This window comes from Oenanthe melanoleuca, chromosome 4 (genome assembly GCF_029582105.1).
Source record: "Oenanthe melanoleuca isolate GR-GAL-2019-014 chromosome 4, OMel1.0, whole genome shotgun sequence".
NCBI classification, from domain to species: Eukaryota; Metazoa; Chordata; class Aves; order Passeriformes; family Muscicapidae; genus Oenanthe; species Oenanthe melanoleuca.
Window position 1 is genome coordinate 24133350 of NC_079337.1, and position 25481 is coordinate 24158830.

Consider the following 25481-nt stretch of genomic DNA (forward strand, 5'->3'; position numbering starts at 1 on the left):
ATCAAGATCCTTCTAGTGACATAATAAGAGACTCCAAAAATCTAATGACTGTTCCTATTAATTTATATAGGTCATCCTTTACCCATACAAAGAAAATGAACCAGCAGCATAAATATGTAAAAAAATCCCACCTCAAGCAAAGCACATGGAGTTGAGCTATCATTTTAGACTGCAAGACACACAGATACACACTCAGAGTCAAGTACACACACAGAAGAGCTTTCTACTTTACAGGCAATTCCAGAGGGCCTTATAAGCTTTGACTGAGGCAAATCTTCCCCTGAAGCTGTGGGGCTTTTACTTGGGCAAGTGCTGAATGTAAAAGAAGCATCTTGAGATTTGGAAGAATTTCAAAGAAAAAGCATGTCATAAATATTCTTCATAATTTATTGCAAAACTAACTGTCCTCTAACATATAATAATTTACATATGTTGCTCTGTAAATAAGATAATAAATAACACACTAGTTACCTACTATTTATGCAGGAAGATATGCAGGTGCACAATTTACTCAGTATTTTCAAAAGTAAAATAAAGACATTAACAAAATTTTTACACACTACTAGCAGGGAGTAAAAGCTGATACTGAAGTCAACCAGGTTAATCAAATTACAGATAGCAAATTCTTTTAAATTGTATCCATGCATAAGTGGGGATGAGCGTAAGCCAGTTGCAAAGGAAACACCTCTCACTGCAAACAGGGCAACCTGCTCTTGGTCTTCCATCCACAAAACACAACAGCAGCTTTCCACCACCAGCTAGTTGCAGCAACATTTGGAGTGAAGAGACAATAACACATAACAAGCCTGGAAACAATGAGATCATTGCTTTTTACCTATAAGTCAAGCTGCAACAAGGCTGACATGCAAAACTATTGAAAATCTGGCTCTGAGCATCACAAATGAACCTTCAGGGAGCTGACCATAATGGAAGGCTGTTCCTTGTACAGATGTCTGAGCAGGAGTTACAGTCTTAACCTGCCCAGATGTGACATATGCAATGTGTCACAAAAGGAATATACCACTTTTTACAAACATCTTTCTTAGTGAAACTAGACAGCATGACTTAACACAGCCTTAAAAGAAGGGGATGTTGAAAAGCACTAGGCTCTGCATTACATCTAAAATGCTGCCCAGAGTTAATAAATTTATATGGTGCTGTACCTAAATATCCTGAGAGAAGAACTTACAAGAAGTTAAACATTAGCACTTTGCTATGACTAAGTGTTGCATTTTACTAGAGGCAGGGAAATGCTGTATTCATCATATAATGGGAAGTCATATTTGTAAACCCTGTCAAGGTTAAGCAGTAATCAAAGAATCTTCTTTTAAAGTTTAAACTTTAGGATTGAGTTGGGAAGTGAGTCATCCTCATACCCCTTTACAGTTACAGCTACATCCTAGCAAGGGCCACAGACCTGCTAAAAGTGTCCAGCCTTCTTCTTGGGAAAACATCTGCGCAGAGCTCTCAGGCCGAAAAAAAATAAAAGAAAAAAAAGAAAAAAAAAGGAAAAAAAAAAAGGCTATAGCTTTACCTAGATTCCAGAATCAGTCACATGAACTCATGTGTTCCTGAACAAAACACTAACTTGGCAATGATATTTGGAGCATGCTATAGTTTGCATATAAACCTACTTGGCAAGCCAGACAGCAATTGTAATAATTTCTCTTGGCTAAAGAGACAGACTAACTCCTCGATGCACTCACCAGCAAGCATGCTAGGGGGTCTGGCAGTATTTCTCAGATGTTACTACAAGGTCATGGCCACCTGCTGAATATCAAAGCCCAAACATCAGTGCTGAATTAAGACTACAATATCCACCCTTGTTAAAGTGATAGTGAATGCAATCAGCAAAGCCTGCCCATCTGAAAAGACACTGGAAAGTCACCAGTTTGTTGTGGCCTTTCTAGCACAGCCACAAGGCAGACAGTGCACAAACACACACAGAGAAGGAGAAAAGGCCCTTCCTGTAGTCCACACAATAAAAAACCCCCACAAATTTCATGATTAGTGAATATGAGTCTCTAGTCCAAACAACCTTAATTGAATTAGATGACAGACATTCAGAAATTGTCATGAGAAATCTTAGAGGCAACAAATGTACGAACAATTTAAAATAAAGGCAGACTTCTAAGTATTGATCTCTCCTTTTGGAAGATGGTATTATTTGTATTAATTCCTGTGGAAAAGAACATCCACTCAGCTACTGGTGTGATGTGAGACATGTACCATTAAAGTTACTTTTCGATGAGAAGACAGAAATCCTCAAGGGTCACTTAGAGGTTCAACAGGAGCTCAACACGGGTGGCCTATTCATTCTTAAGCTCTTTAAACTCTTGCTGAATTCATCATGAGGAGTACTATGACACCCAGATACTAATTCATGGGGCTGCTACCTATTAAAATCAAACATTTGCTGGGGAAAGGCAGGAGGGAGAGAAGCTTTATGCCTTTTGGGATCTCATTATCACAATAGCCAACAAAACAGATTGTTTCTTCACTGATGGAACTAATGGAACAGTTAGTAAATGCAACTAGCACCCTATGATCAAACCCTGATTCTGATTATTCAGGCTTTCAATAAGATGTTTTACTTCTTCTAAGGTACAACAAGATGTAAGCAAACTTCCCTCTAAAAATAAAACCCAACAAAGACAAAAACAAGTATTTAGTACACAGGCTATTACAATTTCCTCTATAAAGCACTTGAGATCTAGAGAACAAAATGCTTAAGTAAAATCCAGTTGCTGTTGGCACCATTACAAGCAGTGCCGTTGTTACACTGTCCATCATAAGACTGAGTTCATGTTCTGAAGCATAGTAAACTTTCACCATTCAATAAGTGGAAAAAAATAAGGCAAAAATAGATACCTTTGATCTAAAAAAAAAAATACTGAGACAACAAATTCATAAGTAGCTGCCTCATTTATCAGATTGCCATGCATAGCAAAAACTTATTTCCTCTGAAGCATTTTGCTATCGATGTTAAGGCTATTAAGTCATTATTTCTCCTTCACAATCAGGAAGTGTGCATCCCAAATTTTTTATGTTAAAGTATGCAAGTGTATGCAATCTATGCAAATACTTGAGGAAAAACAAGGTTATTAATTCAGCTTGAAGAAACAGATTGAATATGGAAAACAGTGTCCTAGCGCTAGCAAAATTGCAGGTATGTGGAGCTTTTGGAAATCTTCATGTACCTATATTCTCTGGCTAATACAGATTTTTCAGACCAGGATCAGCAGGGGATTAATGAAATTACTTTTCAAAGTCTTCTAAATTGCATAAACAACTCTAAGAGTTTGTTCAATGCTGTTGTGCAGTTCTCCCACACAGTGAATCTATCATACAGAAAATCAAGATGCACTGAATTAGCACTGGTACCCACGTAATTTGCCCAGCATGCAATGTAAAATCTTGATCATAGAGAACTGAAAACTTCAGTCATGACTACAAAAGTGTTATTCCTCCACTAAGAAGTTTTGCCTCATATAGACAAAATAGGGTAGAAAATAGTATACAGGAGAACAAAGTGCTCTTTCATTACAGTAAGGGTGCAATTATTTTTCTGTTCCACCCTCTTCCTGAAATCCAGTCATCACAACCTCCTGCAGCCAGCATCTATTCATATTAAGAATCAGTCTTGTTTTTCTGTACTACCTCATTTTTGCTTGCTACTTACTCAGTGTAGAACCATCTTCCAGACACCTCTTTGCTCTCCATGAGACCTACGGGCATCTGGACAGTCTTCACAGCACACCTGCACAATGAAAATGCTAGACAGCTGACCAAAGTTATCTCAATACCTTTTCCTTGCATGAGATTGTCAAGACACCCCATAGCAGTAAAGTGCTTAGGCATCAACCCTATAATTAATTAATCAATTAACCAAACCATGTAATTAATTTTTTAAACTCAGGATGCTGTCACAGGTAAATTGCCAAAAAGTCAGATTGAGAGTTGCAATCTTCTTAACCCATGTTCAAATTTTGTAGAACACAAAGCAATTTGCCTTCTCAACTGTCAAATTATTTGTTGAAAACTTCTTTCACCTAATACCTCCCAGAAGAATGTGAATTTTTGATTAAAGGATATAATACGTAGTGTTGGAAATTAGCAGTCCTTGCTGGGTTTTTATATTAAAGTAATGAAAATCTTAAAAGTACATAACTAGTACTTTGTTATCTTCACACCAACACAGCAACACCAACAAAGCTGTGGAATTCTGTGAATTCTGAGGACTATACCAAAAATTCACAGGAGTTCAAACTACCTCATCAGTCAACACAACAACTCAATTTCAAAGCCTAAATAAATTGAGACTGATAATCTATAATCTTTCTGCATATGCGAATTTTCTGAAACCTTTCAGTGTCCCTAATGTCTTTGGAGTAATTTGTTATTTTCCTTCTATCAGGAGTCACTCATTTTGGCTCTCAGGATCATGTCATCAACACATGAATTGGAAAAATATAGATGCTAAAAGCTCAAAGTAGAATGTGCATCAGAATTTACAATTCCTATACTTTGCAGTGGAGATAGGAGATTTACTATCAGTTCTTAGATCAGCCACCTACTGCAAAATCTTAGTCAAGAACATTAAAAGCATCTAACCTACCTTCTCTTTTCCAATGTGGATTGTCTCTACTTCCCCTAATATCCAAACTATTACATTAGGGAAGAGATTAAGTGGTTCATATTCACAAATCTTAATGAGCTGAATCTGGAAAGTTTATTAAATAGGATTATCATGCATGAGAATAATATTACATTACTGCATTTATCACTGTTTCTGTCAGTGCAAGGTCAACACCCTGCTCCATTATCTAGAATGTTCATACTATTAATACACTACTTCACATTTCAGGCCTGAAAATATTTTTTCTCCTCACTCCTGTTGTGAGTACTTCTGAAATTAAAATGTACAGTTTCTATCCTATCACAGCAGTCTCTAGGATGTGTTTCAAGTCTAAGCTTACAACAACAGGGTTGAGAAATATATACTGGAATTTAATAAATCGAAACAAAACCCTCAAAGTTAACAAAAACCAGCTAAACAATCAAACAAAAAAAACAACTAGTATGTGCACGTTTTCTTTTTTAAACATTAAAACCTTTTAAAAGACATTTTTCAGATATTTCAATGTCAAGATCTACTTCTCAAAATTCACTAGTGCTAATAAGAGGGATCATTCACCAAGCAGTGCAAGAACTTTAAAAAGCCACATCTAAACATCACCTGCCCCAGAGCAATAGTTTGTATCAGCCCAGATAGCTATGCATGATTTCACATCAGTGACTTAACAACTATTTTCTTATTAGCCAGCTTTCTTCTTCAGGAGTTCATGCCAACTCCACAACAGCCACGTGCAAACGTGCAGAATGGGATTTTATTCCTGTCTAAAGCAATGAACTCTAAAGACATCTGCAGCTGGGCACAATGCCCACCCTGGTGCAATTACAATGCTATGTCAGCTTCTCATTGTTTAAGGTGATGGATTTCATATCTGGGCACATTATCTTGCCAGAGTCAATGGTATTTTTTTCTTGGAAGCAAGCTGGAATGGCACGGGACTGTGCCAGTTTCAAAGCACTGTAATGTGTTTCTACAGCCTTTTTCACAGGTCACATTATAAAGCAATTTCTGTTGTGCACCCTGCCAGCACTTTATCCTGAACAGGTGCTAAACAAACTTACAGACTATTACAGTGCAATATATTCAAAAAAATCGAGATATGAACTGCCAACCCTCTTAACAAAACAGAAATAGGAGCATGCAAGTAGAACGGTGCATTAAACTTAACAGGCCCCTCAATAGGATCCCCCTTCATTTATTAGATCAAAGATCATATATTATATAGACTAGGGCAAAAGACCTTTTAAATTTGAAACAGTAGACGAAAATAATTCACAGCAATAGTTCCCAGTTGTACTCACAACTAGAAAGAAGTCTTTTGGCTTCCAAACATATTTTTGTTGCTCAGCTACCACAGAACACAGTGTGGTCCAAGATGTTTTCCCAAGGCTTACTCTTATAAATGCAACACTAATAAAATGCAGTACCTATGGTACCAAAAATAAAATACAACTGCCCATTTACATACTTGAACCTACAGTCTCTGAATAAGGTTCGCAGTGCTCTGTACAACTGACAAAAGGACTGTGAACATTTAGCAGCTGGTTGCAGTGTCTGCATCAGTAACACAGACAGTGGAACTGAGGGACTGGATGCCATTCAGGGGGACCTGGGCTGACTTGTGAAGTGGGTCCTAGGGAACCAAATGACACTCAAAAGGGCCAAACTGCAAGGTCCCTTCCTCTTGCAAAATATCCCTGCACATGGCAGGGGTGCTCAACCAGATGACCTTTGATGTTCCCTTTCAACCAAAGTGATTCCATGATTCTATGAAAGATACAGCATCTTCATACAGCAACGTCTGGTTCACAAAATAGGAAAAATAACCAACATGGAGTAGTCTAGAAAACAGTCCTGGATAAAGAACAAGAAAGAATTCACTCTGTGCCTCCCACCCCAACCAAAATCCACTGCTTAAACACAATTCACTATGGAAAAGTTCATAAATATTTAGACCATACCAGATGCACATTTTATGGGGAAAAAATATGTGCAGCCATATTAAAAAACCCCATGATATCTAAATAACAATGTAATGTCTAAAAAGATAATACCTTAAAATCTTTTTAGAAATCAATATGTATGTTTCTACAAATATAACTAGCTACAAACAGCTATCCCAAAGGTAAGCACATATATAATCTAGGAATATTTTAAATATCATAAAGGGATAACTTTCCACTACACATCCTGCTCAGAGGGGTCACACTATCAGGCATTAAAATCACCTGAGAGATGCTCACAATGAGACAAGAAGCTGCCTCCTCTGTCTTTGCAAAGGTCTGTGGAGTGCAGCACCAACAAGCCCTAAAAATTTCTATGTGGGCTACCTTTATGGAGTCTTCATTGCAGACCATCCATGTGATGTGCTGTTAGCTCACACTGAGGCCAGAATATCATGGAAGAAGACAATTCCAGATTATTAATTGATTTTTTTCTTTGTGATTTTAGGCTGCTTGTGAAACCTCTCCAGACCACAGGCACAACCATCACAGACTCTATGATGATGGTAAATATGGTGTGTGCAAAGCAGCTTGAGATATTGATCAACATGGAGCAAAAGAGCAAATTAGGACTAGTTCATTATCAGCTGCTGCTCCATGCTTGGGAATCCAGTTTTAGCAAAACAGAAAATCCCAACACCTTCATGGTTCTTTCAAGGAGCCAGTAAAAAGCCCCACCAGCATTTTTCAAGCACCTAGAGAGCATTATCTGAGTGCCACAAACAGATTCAATCAGAGGTCCAGTGGAATGGTATGTTGCATTGTGCTGGTCAGCAGGGGCTGAGCCAAGAAAAGGGTTATCAGACAGTGAGTAATGGAACACCTGCTGTCACCTACAGTCAGCTCTGAGTCCCTGCTATACATTTTCCTCACTGACAGCACCAGAGTGTAAGTAATGCTGCAGGACAAACATGGACCTGTCTGTCAACCTCCTGGTGCTTGGACAAAATGTCCTGAGAAGCTGATGTGGTGGCGACATTCAAGAAATGCAGGAGTCGTGGCTGGATCCCAGCAGCTCAGCAATGGCATTAGTGATTCATGCTGTGGGTATTATTCCCAAATTCTGTGAAACCTTTCAGTGCATGAGTCCCATACATGGAGTCAATATGGTCCCTCAGGACTACTCAAAACTTTCGTCACTTTTAAAGCTTTTCAGCACTGAAAAGAATTTGAACTGATATCTCTAAACGAAACCATCAGTGCAGACAAAAGTGTTGCAAAACATCCAGACATTCTGCCTCAGTAATACCAGCCTGATCCACTGCCACGTGCTGCCCCAGTGCATTACTCCAGATCCACCTCCCAAGCCATCATTTGCACAGGTGCAGGACAGACCTCCTGGCAAAATGGAAATAAGCTAAGTGCTCATTTGTCATGTACAGGATGTGTGGTTAAGACCTAGAGGCCCTCTTCTGTACTTTGCTTCCTCAGCATCTCAAAGGAAGCAAAGGAAAACATTTATACAGGCCTACAGACAAGGATTACAGGACTTGGATTCAGAGCCCCACTAAAATAAAAAGTATGAATTTTCTCTCTTCCCTTAAGATATTACTGTACAGGAGAAAAAAAAAAAATCTAATAGTGATTTTGAGAGTTCCCCTCTGAATCAGCATTTCTGTGTCTAAAAAAAGTCACTTCTATTCTAGGAAAGTTTCCACCAATTTTAAAGATATGTTTCCTTGAATATGATCTGCAAGATTTCTGGTAATTACTGCATTGGTACATTCTGCAAAAAAGGTCAAACAACCACACCTCTTTCCTAAATCATCTTAAATCTCAAAAACCTGAGGATTAGTAGAAATACATCCAAAGGATTCTCTACCATAGAATCATACAGTTCAATATTTATACATAAACTATATATGATAAGTCTTATTGGGTTAGGAAAAAAGACAGGCATACTGATCATTACTGCACACTCAGAATGAATTAAGTATCAGCCTACATGGAAGAAGGTCCCTGAGAAAGTGAGTTTATAAGCTGGAAGTACAGATGTAGTCAGCACTGAAAGATACTGTCTTGCTTTCTAGAAAAGGATTTCAGCCAAGTGACACTGGATAAGTAGCTACTTCTCTGATGTTCTGCAGGTTCTTCAGCCAAATTACAGTTGCTGCCTACCTCAAAAAGAAGAAATTTAAAATCACTAAAAAAATTATCCAAGTCAATGAAAAACACAAAACCACCTTTCAGTGTCAGTCTTAAAATAAAAGAATATTGGTTTAGGCACTCTTCCATCTTGCCAAAAGTCAGTTACTCGGGAAGTACTGTATTTCAGGCAAAGACATTTGAGAAGAAAAAAGATTTTCAAAGTACCTTTGAAAATCCAAGTTTTAACCACTCAGCTACTTGAGCTCTGTGGCTCCTTTCCACATGAGGACACAGAGGTTGGCATGGATGGGATGTGGAGAGCAGAACCACAGGTGGGTAGTGCAGAATACTCCCTTTATTACAATATTCATAACTAGCAGCCACCTGTAACCACCTTACTATGGGGCTGCCACTGGTCTCTCCAGTTAATATTCTGCCCAGAATTCTGATTTACACAATACACAACACCTGGTGTTAACATACCCAAGGCACCACCTAAATAAATGAGACTTAACCAAATCTGTCCAGCTCAAGCTGACTAGATGAATCCAGCATGTGCTGGATAACAAAGTCAACATTTCTAATATCACATATAGGCAGGTGGCCAGAGGGTGATAGAAACCAAATCAGCAACCACTAATTAGCCCCAGGAAGGAGGAAGACAGAGAATTGGCCTGGGGCTATGTGACTGCACCAATGATCTAATAGAGAGAGCAATAAAAAGTCAAGATAATAGTCCCAGGACGTGCAGAGTGGTCAGAGGGGAGAAATGCAATGCCTGGAATTCAGATACCTTGTAGGATCTGCAGTCTGAGGAGAACTGCTACATGTAGAACTGAGCTGTGATACACACATTGCACACACCTGGCTGAGTGAGTGTCCCATTCCCCTGCCACAGGACAGGTCTGAAGTGTAGGGCTGAAGCTCTAATTTGTGATACATGCCTTTTTGTAGAATAGGGATTGCTGGGCCTACTGCATCTGTCCTGCCAAATAAGCGTATTACAGATTATATATCAACATGGGGTGTGATTCTTTCCCAGTGGCCACCTCACTGATCTCCCATGACTAATTCAGGGTCTAGCAACTCAGTATATTACATACAATAATATAAAGGTTCAGAACCAGTTCATAAATGTTCTTAGAAAAATTAAGAAACCAGGAGAAAAAAAAATAAATAAGGAAAGAAAAAAATTGTGTTTAAATTACCTCATAAAAACCCAAGTAGATGAAGTCTGCAATGTAACACACAAACATCACATTCTCTTCTGGAAAGACTAACAAAAAAAAACTTAAAAGAAAATGCAGAGCCCTGTGCCTCACATCTGAAAATTTGCCAGGTGTATGCTCTTACAAACAAAAATTTCCTTTAAATGACAGAAATCACTTGTGGAGAAAGTCAGAATGCTTTTAAATTAAATTACTTCTCTTGAACAAGAAAGTCTTTCTACAGTAATATAAAATAAGCATTTTAGACAAACAAGAGAAACAGACACAGGAGTGTTGTCAAGCTTTTTCCAAGATTGAACCATTGGATAAAGCCTTTGATAATTTATTCATGAAAGTTTAATCTGCAGCTTTAATCTTCAAACAGCTTCCTAACTTTATTTCTCTTCCATACCCTACCCCATGTAATTACCTTTTAGTTTTGGAAGTGATTTTATGCACTGATTAGCCCAGCAAGTAACAAGTCCATCATTCAAACTTAACCATGCTCATCAGAAATTTGTGAAAATGAGTGGTGAAAAAAAGAAATCCCACTCATCTGTGTTTACTTAAGAGTAAATTAAAACACACATTTCTGGCATATGAGGCAACCACTAAAACACTGCCCTTCCAACTACTGAAATGTAAATGAACACTTTCCTTCATCTCTAATTTGTTGTGTTACCATTGTGGTAATTTATCCTCAAGTGTTACACAGAAATACTTTCCCTGTCACTTTCAATTGAAACACCAACACTTCAATTTGAATGTCTAGAAGAGTATGCTAGATTGAAATTATACCTGAAAGTTTATTTTCTCAATCAACATCATCAGAGCTTTTCAAACTAGCATCACTCAAATGAGTGATTACTTTGGGTTGAGTAGGAGGCACCGGGTGGTGAAGGCAAAACGAAGCAGACAGACACAGAGGAGGACTTTCCAAGATCAGGAAAAAAACAATGCTTATAGTATTCTTGAAGAATTCTTTGTAATGTTAAACACATATATTAGCCAAGAAAAAAAAATACAAAGAATAAAAATACCTTCTATAACTGCACTGGCCAGGGTGTAGAATCCTTTCCTAATTTCCTAATGTTGTGGGGGGAAAAAAATTACTCAGTTGCAGCGTGTACTTGTAAGAGCTTTAGAAAGAGATGAAGAACTTTCATGTCATTTCTGAGGTCACCAAATTACTCAGGGTCAGCTGGATCAGCTTTTCACAGCCTAAGTAAAATGGGTAGCAAAATACTCCATTCATCTTCTGTAGCAAATGACAGTTCCTTTGCTAAAACAGTCATTTAACTGATTTCATTCTTTAGAAATTGATTAAGTTGAATTAGTTACCATCTCAAACACTCATTTTGAGTAGTCTGCTGCCAGACTTGCAGGTAGCAAGCTGAGCAAAGACTTTCCAAGGCCAACACTCTGCTGTTGAGTGTCTTAGATCAGAAATGAGCCCGAAATCTGAACACTTGCTAAGAGAAACACTGAAAGTTAATGAACCCCTGATGGTATTGAGAGCCATGGTATTTATCTAGGTGCCCAAATACAGGCAGAAGAACCTAATGTCTTGAATTATTACTGAAATAGACCCTTCACCTGGATGTCAACAGCATGTGAAGAAGAAATGTGGGTATCAGTTACATTCCTGTACTTCAAAAACACCTCTTGATGTCAATCTCTGTAAAAATCAGGAGTCATATGTGAAGAAGAGATTAGGCACACATCCAGAATATTATAGAAACATAACTATATTTGGCAAACTACTTGATCAGAGGGTGGCTTAGGCTTATACTAGGATGAAAGCACAAAACTCAAAACTGCCATACCTAAAGATTTTTTTTTAAAAACACAGAACAAAGTACTGCATTTTATGAAAAGAGACTTTTTTTCATTTTATGTTTCAAATCTCATATTACATACCACTATATTCCAAGTTCTTAAGTTTTGGGGTTGTTTTTTAGTAATAAGATAATCCAGATACCCAAATTGGTTTCAGATATTTTCATTTTATTAATAACACTCCTTTAGAAAATGTACAGTGCAATTTCCATAACACTCTATTTTTCACTGAATTTGCTGGAATAGAAGAATTTGATGACTGCATGGAATAAGACAAATTATATACTCCATTATAGCTTAACACAAACACTTATGGAGACGTGAACTTGGTTATTTAAGGTATTGCTGATGCAAATGTGAAGGTAGAGACCTCATAAAGTACCAAATATCCTCCTTATTTGCATTAGATCAATTAAACACCGCTTCACCCACCACCCTTGCTGCCTCCTCACTTCAAGAGGTTTCCCTTCAAATGTTTTGCACCTAACACTCAGTCCACAGAAGGAGGGAAGCTTTCAGAAACAGCTCCAGAGTCAGAGTTTATTACAAACATTTCCTCAGCATTAACAAGATTTTCCCATCTGATAAAAATCTCCAAAAACTGACAAAGTGGACTTCTACCAGAACAGGAAACCACTAATTCAGAAAAAAAGTTTTCAGTATAGACAATTTTATCTTTCCTGAGAGATAATTTGTATTTAAAAAGTGCCAGTCTCTAGAGATGTGTCAGAGATGACTAGCAGTGAAAAATGCAAAGAACTGAAATCAGCATTACATTACAGACTAAATCAAAGCCTGCATGACACACAACTTTCCATTTGCTACTGAGAAGTATCCCCTCAAAACTAAAGCCTTGGCAAGCTTCTCCCTTCTCCCCCTGCCCCTCCAATAAAGCCTAAGTGCCACCCAGCTCTTTCCTGATGCTCAGACAGTCCCACAGATCAATGTCAACACACTAAGTAAATGTTATCTTGGTGGTACACAACCTGCAAGTGACTCAGCCAACAGGCTACCTACAGACTTCCAGCCAAAGAGCCAAACCCAAGCTTCAAGGAGGTGCAGTCAAGCATTTGTACAACAGTGTGTGAACATGTGAGCAGAACTCCTGAAGTGCCATTATTGGGAAAAGGTGGCAATCCAAGTGGTGGAAAGGGACAGTTCTCTAAGTACATCGATGGGCTTGTCTTTTGAGAAACACACAATCATTTCTTTTTACCAGAACCAAATTATTTTTGCTAAATTCAGCAAATAAATTAACTGTCAATCAAAAGCATTTTAACAGATTTGGAGAGGGAGCAGACTGCAGTCTTGTGCAGAATGTCCTGTCAGGGCTAAGAAGGCCTGTGAAGTTGCTCTCCAAATGCATTTCTATGCAGAAACAACCTGGCTCCTAGCCCACAAAACAAACAAATACCTTGCAGTCTCACAGTAGAGCTATTCTGGGAACCCAGAGCTATTAGAACTATTTTATGAGTTCTAGAAGCTTCACAATAACACAAGAAATTTCTCCAGAGAATCTACTTTATACTGCATTTAAGAGGAACTGACTCTGGCCTCTTTCACCAGGCTCACTCTCTCTTCCTCTGCAAGGAATGGTTTATTCACAGTGACACAGCAACAGAGGCTAAATAAAAGAGAAAAAAAAAAACAAAAAACAAAAACCCACCAAAAAAGCTTGGGAAGAAGGTGATGAATGTTAAGCACCATTGGCACTCTCTATTTTGGGTCACTTCTTAGTTCAGAGGCAACAGACCTTCCTGTGACAGCATCCAGTGGTAGCCATGCAGATGTTCTTCACTTGGAGCCTTACTAAGGCATCAGAATCATTTGTCCACAAAACCTAGTCTAGCTTCAGCACTGTATATTTCAGATTCTCCAAGTGCCAATTCTGGAACTGTATTCAACATTTGTTGTTGCTTGAAAGCAATTAAAAAATAGTTTTTAAGAAATTTGTATTTAATGAAACAGTCTGTAACAGTCTTGTTGATCCACTAACTAAAGAAGAGTTTCAATAAAAAGGCTAGGGAGCAGAAACATATTTTATGCTTTGAAAGATCTGTCTCTAAGACTATTCTCTTGGAACAAAGCTGCACAGTCAAAAAGCATGGTAGAATCTAAATTTTATCCTCTTTCATCCTACAGCATGAGAACGCATTACGGATGGATTTAAAAAACTATTTTTGTGCATTTGTTCTGTTTATCTTTTAAATACTTTGTGAGACATAAATATCCTTCAGTCAAGGAAAACAAGAGAAAATATAAGTCAATTCTGACCTTAAAGAAATATTCATATTGCTTTAGATATAGCCCAACTGTGTCTGAGTGATTCCAGCAGGTTCTTTTTCGAATGCGCATTTTATTCTTCTATTTTTATTTCATAAACTATTTATGTTTTTAGATTAATTTCCTCCATAATGGAATTTTAAGCATTCATAAAAATCCTCATGAATGTGGCTGGAAGCAAGGGCTCATCTCTCCAACAAGTTTTAGAAGAAAAAGTCTCAGGGGAACTCTGCAGACTGGATGTCCCACCATTTTCTAATCCTCTTGCTATTACATGACTCAATTTTCTAGAAAAGTGTGCCCTTCATTTACTTTGTGTCAGCACTGTGATTGCTATTACATTTCTCTTCCTTTATCAAGTGCAGCCTTCCAGTTATCTGCTAGGATAGCTGAAGTCAAGTATTGAGCTGAAAGCATTATAAGGTTGCACTGTTGGAAAAGAAGGCAGAAAAGCACATTTAGAGACAAAGCACTGTAGCTATAGAGAGAGAAGAATGTTCTGAACAAATTACATCTCAGTGTAAAGGTAATCCACGGTATCTAATATCAAACTCCAATAAAGGACAGATGTTTGCAACATCAGTCTTCACTGAGTAGTATGAATTAAAAACTTTTCTGGTCTTGAAAGCAATTATCCAAAGGTTATAAAAAGTCCAGCTCCAATTCTCCTTTTATTTATACTTCATAGTAGGATTCATGTATCATATTCTCAGGTTATATTTCCTTACCTGACTAGAAGCAAAGAAACAGCTACTTCTACCAAACTGTTCAGCAAATAAGCTTAAGTCTGTGTGTTCAGCAACTGTTCACTCAATGCATGAAAACTGTACCTTGCCATCCTATAACTTATATTCACTACTTTTTCTGAACTGTTCACTGCAGTTACTGTAGGGTCAGTTATGTAACAAGCTAACACAGCTATCATCTCCCCTACAGGAAAAGATTCTTATTGTACTTTCATCTATTTAATACATAAATACAAGCTAGATTATGTAACTGAGGGAAATTATTATACCTCATTTAAAGACCTTAGGAAAAAAAAAGAGGTCACTGCTGAAATAACATCAACTTTGAAAAACAGAGCCATTTAGGCTGGAAAAAACCTTTGAGATCAAGTTCAACAATTAACCCAGCAGTGCCAAGTCCACCACTAAACCAAGTCCCTAAATGCCACATGTACATCTTCACAGGTGGTGGCTGAACCCCTACCTTAGGCAGCCTGTTCCAATGCCTGACAACCCTTTTAGAGAATATTTTTTTCCTAATATCTAATCTAAACCTCCCCTGGTGCAACTTCAGGTCATTTCCTCTCATCCTAATTCTTGGGAAAAGTAGAGGTTAAGAGATCAAAGAAGAGGGGTTGTAGACTCTCCTTCTTCATAAATATTCAAAATCCACCTGGACACAGTCCTGTGCAACCTGCTCTAGGTGCAGGTTCTACTTTAGCAGAAGGATTGGATTAGATGATCTCAATAAGTCCATTCCAACTCCAACCATTCTGTGATCCTCTGAAAAGAGCCTGACCCCACATTGCTACAGCCTCCTCTGAGGTAGCTGTAGAGACCAACAAAGTCACCCCTGAGCCTCTTTTGCTACAGGCTAAAAACCTTCAGCTCCCTCAGCCACTCCTCTTCAAAATCACAAGATCAACTAGGTTGGAAAAGACTTTAGAGATCATTGAGTCCTGCCTATAACGGAGCACCACCATGCCAACCAGACCATGGCACTGAGTGCCACATCCAATCCTTCACTGAACACCTCCAGGAATGGTGACTCCACTACCTTCCTGGGCAGCCCATTCCAATAACCAATCACCTCTTCTGTGAAAAATTTCTTCCTAATGTCCAACCTAAACCTCCCCTGACACAGCTTAAGCCTGTATCCTCTTGTCCTGTAAGAGACTGACCCTCACCTGGCTACAGCCTCCTTTCAGGGAATTGTAGAGAGTGAAAAGGTCTCCCCTGAGCCTCCTTTTCTCCAGGCTAAACACCCCCAGCTCCCTCAGCTGCTCCTCATGTGTTCCAGACCTTTTTCTGTACACACTCCAGTATCTCAACATCCCTCCTTATTTGGGGGATCCAGCACTGAACACAGCACTAGAGTACAGGGGAAGAATGACCTCCCTGGTCCTGCTGGCCACACTATTCCTGATCCAGGCCAGGATGCCCTTGGCTTTCTTGGCCACCAGGGCACAGCTTGGCTGATGTTCAACACCCCCAGGTCCCTTTCTGCCTGGCTGCTGTGCAGCCACTCTGTCCCAGCCTGTGATGCTGCAGGGGCTTGTTAGGACAAAGGGCAGAACCTGGCACTTGGTCTTGTTATATCCCATGTTGATGGATTCAGCCCATGGACCCAGCCTGTCCAGGTCCCTCTGCAGAGCCCTCCTACCCTCCAGCAGATGACTGCTCTACCCCAGCTTGGTGTCATCTGCAGACTGGCTGATGGTGGACTCAATCCCTTCATCCAGATCATCAGTAAAAATATTGAACAGGACTGGCCCCAGCACAGACCCCAGGGGACACCACTGGTGGCTGATCCCCAGCTGGATGCAGCTCCATTCACCAGCACTCTCTGGGCCCGGCCATCCAGCCAGTTCTTAACTCAGCACAGAGTGCCCCTGTCCAAGCCATGGGCTGCCAGCTTTTCCAGGAGTGTGCTGTGGCAGACAGTGTCAAAGGCCTTGCTGAAGTCCAGGTAGACACATTAAAGTCCAGGTAGACACATCCACAGCCTTCCCCTCATGCACTAAGCAGGCTGCCTGAGGTTGAACCACTTATATTCAGTATGGTACACTAATAGCAATTGATCATCTTGTTTATAAACAATATTAGCAGTATATTTTTATAACTCCTTCTGAAATATATATGGGAATCCTTTTTCATTCATTATTACTTACGGAGGAGTTTTTCTTAATCCATGAATGTACCTAGTGCACAATGTAAGGTTTATGGCTCAGTTAGGAAGCTGTCAGAGCTCAATTAAATAATTTACATCACTCAGCAGTAATGCAGGGGCTTTGGCAATGCATTTCATGCCATCTGTTTGAAAAGTTTTGAGAGCTCAGAGATTAGTCAAACAGAATTACTAATTCTTACTTTGAATGCATGTTCATTTCCCAATAAGCCACAAGGGAAAGCAAGCTTTGAAGTATTAATTCAACCTACAAAAAAATAAACAGAAATAATTTGGTGGATCATCTCTAAGGTCAAGTGAACAAACAAGACAAAACCAAGAACTAACTGAAAACTTTTACAATTCAAGACCTTTGGGGGAAAAGAGAAAAAATAAATACCACTTAGCTTAATTTTATATTGACCATATGTAGAGAATCAAGTAAAATTATTTTAAAAATATGATAATATTTTAATTCTAGGCACTGCAGCTTTTGTCTACTCATAATTTGGAGAATCTCTGAGGCAATTTTAGTTTAGGCAAGGGCTCATAAAAAAAAACCAACTCCCACAAAATAATCTCTAGAAAGAGCAATCTTGTATCTCAAGATACAAGCTCAACACCTAAAAAGGAAATGCTAAAAAGTGCATCAGATTTTGACATCAAAAAGTTTAGAGTGGCTGATGGCTAAATCTAATGGACATAGGGGCTGTTGTATAGTAAGGAAAAAGGCCAAGGTACAAGCAAGGTTTGCATTTCCCTTCAGGAGTCTCTCAACTGACTTGTTTCCTGAGGATGAGCACTTGCTTTCCTGATCCCATTACTTCAGACAGAAATTCCATCCTTTGACTTTAAACAGTATCTAGGGAAAATAACTTACTGATGAGTCATGTCATCATCTCACTTCTGGGTGTTCTAAGGCTTTACAGGAGATATTAATTATTACTGATATTATTGGCAGTTCTGCACAGGATTTCACCTCCACTGCAGCAATACTTCACAGCAAGGAGCTGCTTCTGATCACAGGGCTGCTACTGGCATACAAGCTTCCTAAATAGATACTGCATTATCCTAAGTAAATAAGAACTGCCATTCTTAGAGCAGTAAATGAAATTCATTTGAATCAGTGAGGAACAACATCCGCAGAGGGACAGATGCTCTATCGACTTTCCAAGACCTCCTCCATCTATCACTCCATGACAGAGTGTTCACTAAGGCCTCCTTTGCTTTGGACAGTAATTTACAGTCCTTCATCAAAACCACGTGCTTCCTGAAAAAATTCCTGGGCTTATGATATGGTTCTTTTATTAAAGCAGTGCTGCTACATTGCTGAAAGCTGGCATTTGCTTTGCAAGACACAAGCAACTGAGTATGTCTGTCCACAGAGAAGGTGGCTCTTGGGAGCTGAACTGCAATGGGCTGGTTTAACACAGAAAACCATAGGGAGTAAAAGGAGCATTGGAATGCTTACAATTTTCAGAGACCTAGCTGCTGCTGAATTGTATTACCTTTTGTCAGTGCTCTTCTCTAAAAATATATTATCTAAGCCCACACATCCAAAGGAAGTGACTTGGAAGACATGAGGAACAACCTGCTGTGCTCTAAGCTAGGGAAATACTTCCTAAAGTGCAAGCAAGTATGCTTGAATCTAATTTAATTATCTTGGGCATGCCAGAATAGGTATCCTTTTCCATTTCTCTTTCTTTCAGAATAATAATTAAACTTTTTTTTGGTTGTTTTTAGCATGAGACTAGCTTTGATCCCAAATTTACACCAGCCGTCATCACCATCACTTGAAAGCACTCCTGCTGTTTCCAGTTCTTTGTTTAGCAAACTTGGAACACTGGCTAATCTCACTCAGATCACTTCACCTGTTTGCAAGAAATTTAATACATATGGGGAGGGAGAGACAGGGATAAAGTGACATGATGCATCAAGTTCCTTATGCCAACAAGTTTTTTCATGGAAATCACTGTTTGGCAAAGGAGCACATCAGATTACTGAACAATGTGCCACCTCCACTATTTTGTCTACAGGGTATTATGTAACAGTTGCTCTACTGACAATACTTTCCCTTTCTAGGGGAAGGTAGGCAGGCAGTAGGAAAGCAGTTCCAGTTTGAGCTCAAAGGATTTTACTCCCTGGCTGGGAAAGGTAAACTTCACAGAAAAAGGAGTTACCAACTTGTCAAGTAGTGAGTGTTGAGCTCTTTCTAAAACTTCAGTGTTCCTGAAACCAGTATTTTGATGGCTAGACAGGGAGAGGCATATTTTAGTGCTGCTTATATGACCATTAATGGAACAAGAGCAAGCTTTTCATGCAAAGTGGATGCATTACAATCATTTCATGGAGGCAGCCATGCCAGTCCCTAGTAAAGATAATACTCTAGCCACATTTCAATACACACATATATTACATTACACATACAGTGAGAGAGAAATTCAGGAAGTTCCACATGAAACTGGCCAAAGCATGAAGTACAGCAGGAGCGCTTTTGGAAGGAAAACCTGTGCTCAACCAATTCCCTTCATCTTTGTGAAGAAAAAATATATTTTTTTTTACTCAATTCAAAATAAGCTGTGTTTTACTCCACAACTTAACAAAAACTTCAAGAAAACACACAGCTCCATTGATTCACTTGGCTTGCCTGTCACAGGGTACTCAGACTCATATGTCTGAGAAGCCATATAGTTTAATGATCAAAGCCAAGCAACTGGGAATCAAGCCACCTGGTTTATTTTACAGGAAAAAGATATAAAGTGGATTAAATGATTAAGGTTGGGACTGTTATTTGCTCTGGTGCTGAACAGAATATGGTGCTGAACAGAATAAGAGCTCAGTTCTGCAGGAACAGCAATAATTAGGTGCAACCTCAACCTCTGCCTTCTCCCAAGGCCAAACCTGCAGAGGAATGATGTTTTGTACTCAAACCATCAGAAGCCAATCTGGACCTTTGGCAACCTTCTCCCAGCTGCCAGCTTCCCCAGGGAAAGAGAGGGAATCCAGTCCTCCCTCCCACTGTCCACGATCAGATTATGTGCCTTCAGCATCCCCAAATACAATGCCACCATCAGCTGCATAAATGACATCAGTAGGCTAAAGGAAGTCTCTAAGCACCTTCAGTTATTTAATAATTTCATCAGGAGTTTTGGAGAGCTTTACCAATGAGGAAAAGGTAATGATGGCTTAAATGGCTGATTCTGGCCTGAACAGCACTGAAACAATTAACAAAGCTTTCCTGAACTCCTAAGGAGACACATATTTAGTGTCTCCTTCTGGAGAGAGATTTACATTAAAATCCTGTTTTTTTAGTCAACAAACATCAAATACTACTCCTGATTCTCCCACTACCATGTAACACTACCTCTTTTATTGCTGCCTGAGTACCAACAAAAAGAAATACTAAACATATTTTGACACCTAACTTACTTTCCCCCTCTAGTTACAATTAGATGCTTCAGCTCACAAAGCAGTGCAATGCTGTTTTTTTCCACTATCACCAGTCTTGCTTTTCAGATCTCACATAATCACCCTTGAATTTTAGGAAGTTGTTCCTATCTCTCGTTCGTGATCTAAAACATCTGGAAGTGGAATTCCAGATTTTGACTTGTGTAAGTGAAGAATAATTTAAAATAATAAAGCTCAAGGGGCAGATTACACGCAAGGAAATCAACCGTGCAAGGCCCTTGGAGGGTGGGAGGCTGAAGGGAGGCAGGCCAGATGGGAGAAGAGGCCAGATACAGTAGTCCACATGAACAAAGTTTTCTTCACTCTGCTTCTAAATAATTATACAGTAAGATCTTTTAGTACTTAAGTATAAACATAAATTTCCTGATTTTACAGTGCACACTAAGCGTATTTATTTGTGCTGTTTGTACTAAGGCTTTTATTTCATACTTTTCAGTGTAAAAGCACAGTCAGGCAAGGATAGGATCACCTACTATGAGGAGTCTTCCTTTGTGAGCAAAGGCTCTGAATGCAAATACTGCAATTCAAAAGAGGCCTTTGGTAGAAAACAAAATAAAACCAGAGACATTGAAGCAGTAATAAACCATTCAGAATTCAAAAACCCTTACACTAGTTTAAAAAAATATTTTTTGTCTACAATTTTTATGTGAGAACCATGACACAGAACACTGTATCACTGTAACACTTAATGTGAAAAAGCATTTTTCACTTAGCTACAACTAAATCAATTCTTTGATTCTGCAGTGAGCACAGGACTGTGAGGGCATTAATTCCAAACTAAGTCCCCTACAATTTTTTTGAAAATTAAGTCATGAAAAATACAGCACCATGGAGAAATGGTCCTGAAGCAGGGAAGGAGAATATTTTATTTTGCCTCATTTGTACCATATCACATTTACAACAAAGCAAGACACAACTCCTGGATGATCTCAGACAGGAGCAAATTACATTGATAGGAAAGTTTATCTCTAGCTATATTCAACAAAGTAAGATCAGACCAAAAGAGCATTTCATGCGAAGATGACAGAGATGGAATATGTAAGTAGATAGCCTTCAAAATGGACCAAAATAACACAGAGAACAGCATTTTCTAATGGTGCCCTATTGTCTCCTTGAGTGATAGACTGATGACCATACTGAGCATTCTTGTTAACCATTCCACACAGCAATATTCCCTATACCACTGTGTCTAATGTGGAATGGGACTCTACTTGTGAAGGGCAATTCCTCTCAGTTGCCTAAGGGCAATAACCTTAGTCTCAGTTACCTTGTCAGTTTTGTCATATTTTGAAACTAATATCACAGCTCATGACAGCCCAACAGACCATAAAAACGTGAACTAGTGGCAAAATGTTCTCTACTCTCTTGTCCATAACAATACAGTTGCTACCAAACCAACAACACTACAATATTCATCTTTTAACTTCACTTCCCTAGAACCAGGCTCAAGATGGATACTTCAGAACATCAGTATTCAGGGAATCAAAAAAAAAAAAAAAAGACACAGAAACATTTGATTTAAAAGGCCACCTGGCTCTCAATATCTCTTTACTTTGGGCTGGCACTAATTCAGCCATCCTGTTTTCTCACAACATCCCTCAATACTGCCTCTCTCTAAAAAGAAGCTTAGGTGTCTTTTGACTTCAGTTATACTTTTAACTTCAGAATAACTTCCCCATAACTTATTCCATATGTTTACCATTCATTCTCTCATGAAACAGCCCATAACCTGAAGAGAAATGGATAAAAATTTCCCCACCAAGCTGACATCTGACTGTCTCTTTCTGCTTCTCCTGGGCCTTCACTGAATACACACCAGGCTGACTGAGCTACTGATAGAGTTTTCTTTTCTCTCCCTAGTGAAAAATTTATAAGCAGCAGTTCTTTGTGTCTCACCTTATTGGAAATGTATGCTGAAGTTGCTACCATTTTTTCAAATAAATGTCATGAAATTTAACCTTTTGTAGTGTTAAATACTATAAAATATGTACTGTTTCCTTCAAGAAACTCTTTAGAAGTACTGCTATCAAAGACCAATGAAGACCAGTAATAGTCTCAGAAGCTCCAGTCTCACATTTAAGAAGAATGTTATCAGGGCACAACCAGGCCCTTGTAAAAAAAGTCTGACAGATATGCAGTCTCACATGGTTCTCCTTTATACATCAGTCTAATGAAATAAATTCAAAACAATCCATTTAATGTTAATAGCATTAAACTCTACCACAAGAAAAATTTAACTTGGTCTTGAATTTATACCAGGAACTTGGCATTCAGAAGAATCACAGAAGTTGTACATTATCTCTTGCCCACTGTAAGGGGTGCCTTGTCCTCTGTCACTCAGTGAAATGCTAGAGCTGGATCCACAGAGATAGTCTACAATACCTCAAAGGTCTGGTTTTTGTTTCCATTTTCCAATACAAGCTTATTTGGCTAGCTAATTTTCACTGAAAACTCAAAATAAATGTAAATAGCATTAACAGCAGAAAACTGGCAGAAAACAGCAGAATTCCATGCTGGACCTCGACTGCCAGTTTTGCAGAACACTGGCCTTCCCTGTCAGAGCCATCAGAGTACATAACTCCTGACAAACAAGCTGTTGTTTTTCTCTATGAGCAGCACCAAGAGAGTATCTGGCCACTCAGGACTGATGTAACAAACTCCTTGTATTTGCAGCACATCCATCCATTCAGGAGCTCATATGACCACAAGGAAATAAAAATAGTGAAGCAAAGCAGAGCTTTATTTTGCACACATACTCCAGAGCAGGAAGAGAAGGAGCCTACAGTTGTACTTAATCACTGTAACACTGTCTCACAGTGTAGTTAATTCCAAGATAGAAGCTAACCTTCCACTTGACCCAAGTGTCACAGATACACTAGACAAATGAAGGGAGCTTGGACTTAAAAATATTTAATCTTACACCTTTGGAAAACAGAATTTTTTTTAAAAAAAGGAATAAAGACCAAGCAATTGGTTTTATCTGCTTCAAGGAAAACCACAGTTAAAATCACAGTGATTTTACTGAGGAAAGAAGCACAAAATGCTCCTGTAGCTGATGAGTGAGACAATATTTCCCTTCTGTTTTGCCACAATACATGATGTTTTCTTTAAATACAACCCATTAAATATTGCTCTGAAAAATCCTTCAGTTACTGGAAGGGTTTCTAAGGAGCTCAGAATGCTGGAATTTCAAACCCCAGAGGAGAGTTTCGTTAAAAAGACAGATGTGGTCATATTCATGAGAACTTGTTTTCCATATTCTTAATCACCTCCAGACATTGCAGAAGTCATATTGTGCAGGAAAGGTACAGGAACATGTGCTTTTTTTTGCTGCCTACAGTGTGTTACATTCCAGCTAAGTATTATGTATCTGGAAACCAAACAAAACCTCATGCTTTATCAATAACTAGAGAATCCCAGGGCTGGTAGCATTAAGGAACATGCTTGAGAACTAAAGGTTTCTCTGCTGCAGAGTGAAGGAATAATCATGTAATTTAGAAATTACTCTACTTTACAAAGTTTTGATTATGTTACTCATTAAAAAAACCCAAACCAAATCCAGAATTGATATCAACACAAGGCCACCTCAAAGGTAATGAAAGTCAAGAATTAATTCCTATCCCAGCCTTCATGTGAAGCACAGAAAAAAAACTTGTCCTTTTGATGCTCAAACTCTGTTAATGAAGAGCTTAAAAATAAAAAATAAGTGAAACCTTATGCTAAGAATTTTTCCTTAAAACTTTGCTAGCACATAGCATAAACAACAATTCTTTCTTTTCTCTGATATTTTGAAGCAAATACTGCCAACAGAATAAAAATGTGAATAAAGCTTGCTGTCAAAAACTGAATCAAGTCTGAGAATTACCAATGTTTTGTATGGGGAAAGAAATGACCAGCAGGTGAAGTAGATACTGCCTCATTAAGCTGTCATATTACACTTCATTAATGTCTTTCAGTTTCTAGTAGGATGAGAACTCTGAATGTTTACTAAATTACCAAAAAAATATGCTCAAAATGTTTCCATTAGCTAATAAAAATTTGCTCCTGCGACAAAGAGTAAAAGAGCAAATCCTATCTGCATCTTTCCTTGCTTACTTTTTGAAAAACAAAGAAAAGCCACAAATACCGTGCCACACTCAGACAGTACAGTTGCTAACAATTTAAGTTGATAAAATGAACCAATAAATGTATCAACAAGCTTCTCCTCTACAAAACAAAAACAAGCATCAAAGAAATAATTATATTTTTTAGAAAATTAATTTCCAGTTGGAAATGTGTTTTTAGTAGTTTTCCCTATTCACAAAAATAGCCACAATTCATCCTAGTTAGAATGCTAGACAAGTCTGTTTCTGCAAAATTTTAAGTCAGTACCTTTCAGCACCCAGACAATATTTCTAAGGAGAAGGTGTGATAAATACAGTCTTGCTGCTTGACAAGGCAATAACGTTACTGAAAAGAGATTTTCAACTTGTACTCATAATCCTCTTCCTTTCTTATGTCATTCCATTAAACAAGAAATTATAGCTCAGTTACTGAAACTGCAATCTAATTAGGCTGAAGAAAACACTCAAGTTTTGCAGAGTTTTGATGCTTAACTCTCCATTTTTTCAGAAAGAATTCTTCCATAAAACCTTTCTTTGATTTTAGCACCTCATGATGAATTCAAGTAGCTTTTCTGTTACAGGCTTTTTAGTTTGCCTCTGCTGAAAAATTCTGCATAGCTTTGATTTATACTCCATTCCACATATAAATTTGAGGGAACAGATCATTCCAGATGCTATATAAGACAGTCTTCTGTTTTCCAGACAGTGTTATCTACAAGATTTCACTTTATTTTATGTTTTCCTGTACATTACAGTAACCAGGAACTGAAAGGTTACTTAAAGACTAACTGGAACATCAAATTACAGGTTAAAGGAGATCAATTTAAAAATAAGATTTTAAGGAGTAAATGCTGTGAATATGCTATAAATGCTATTTTTCAAGATGCACAGAATACTTCTCTGGCAAGAAGAGAGAGTTCTTTTATTCCAGTCCTTAGTTACATTCATATCTGACCATCAA

At 38.4% G+C, this 25481-nt stretch overlaps 1 protein-coding gene across 1 annotated transcript in view; it reads right to left on the reverse strand.

The window, feature by feature from the left end:
• Window positions 1-25481, reverse strand: part of COL25A1 (collagen type XXV alpha 1 chain) — a 295524-nt gene that overhangs the window by 156031 nt on the left and 114012 nt on the right. The window lies entirely within an intron of this gene.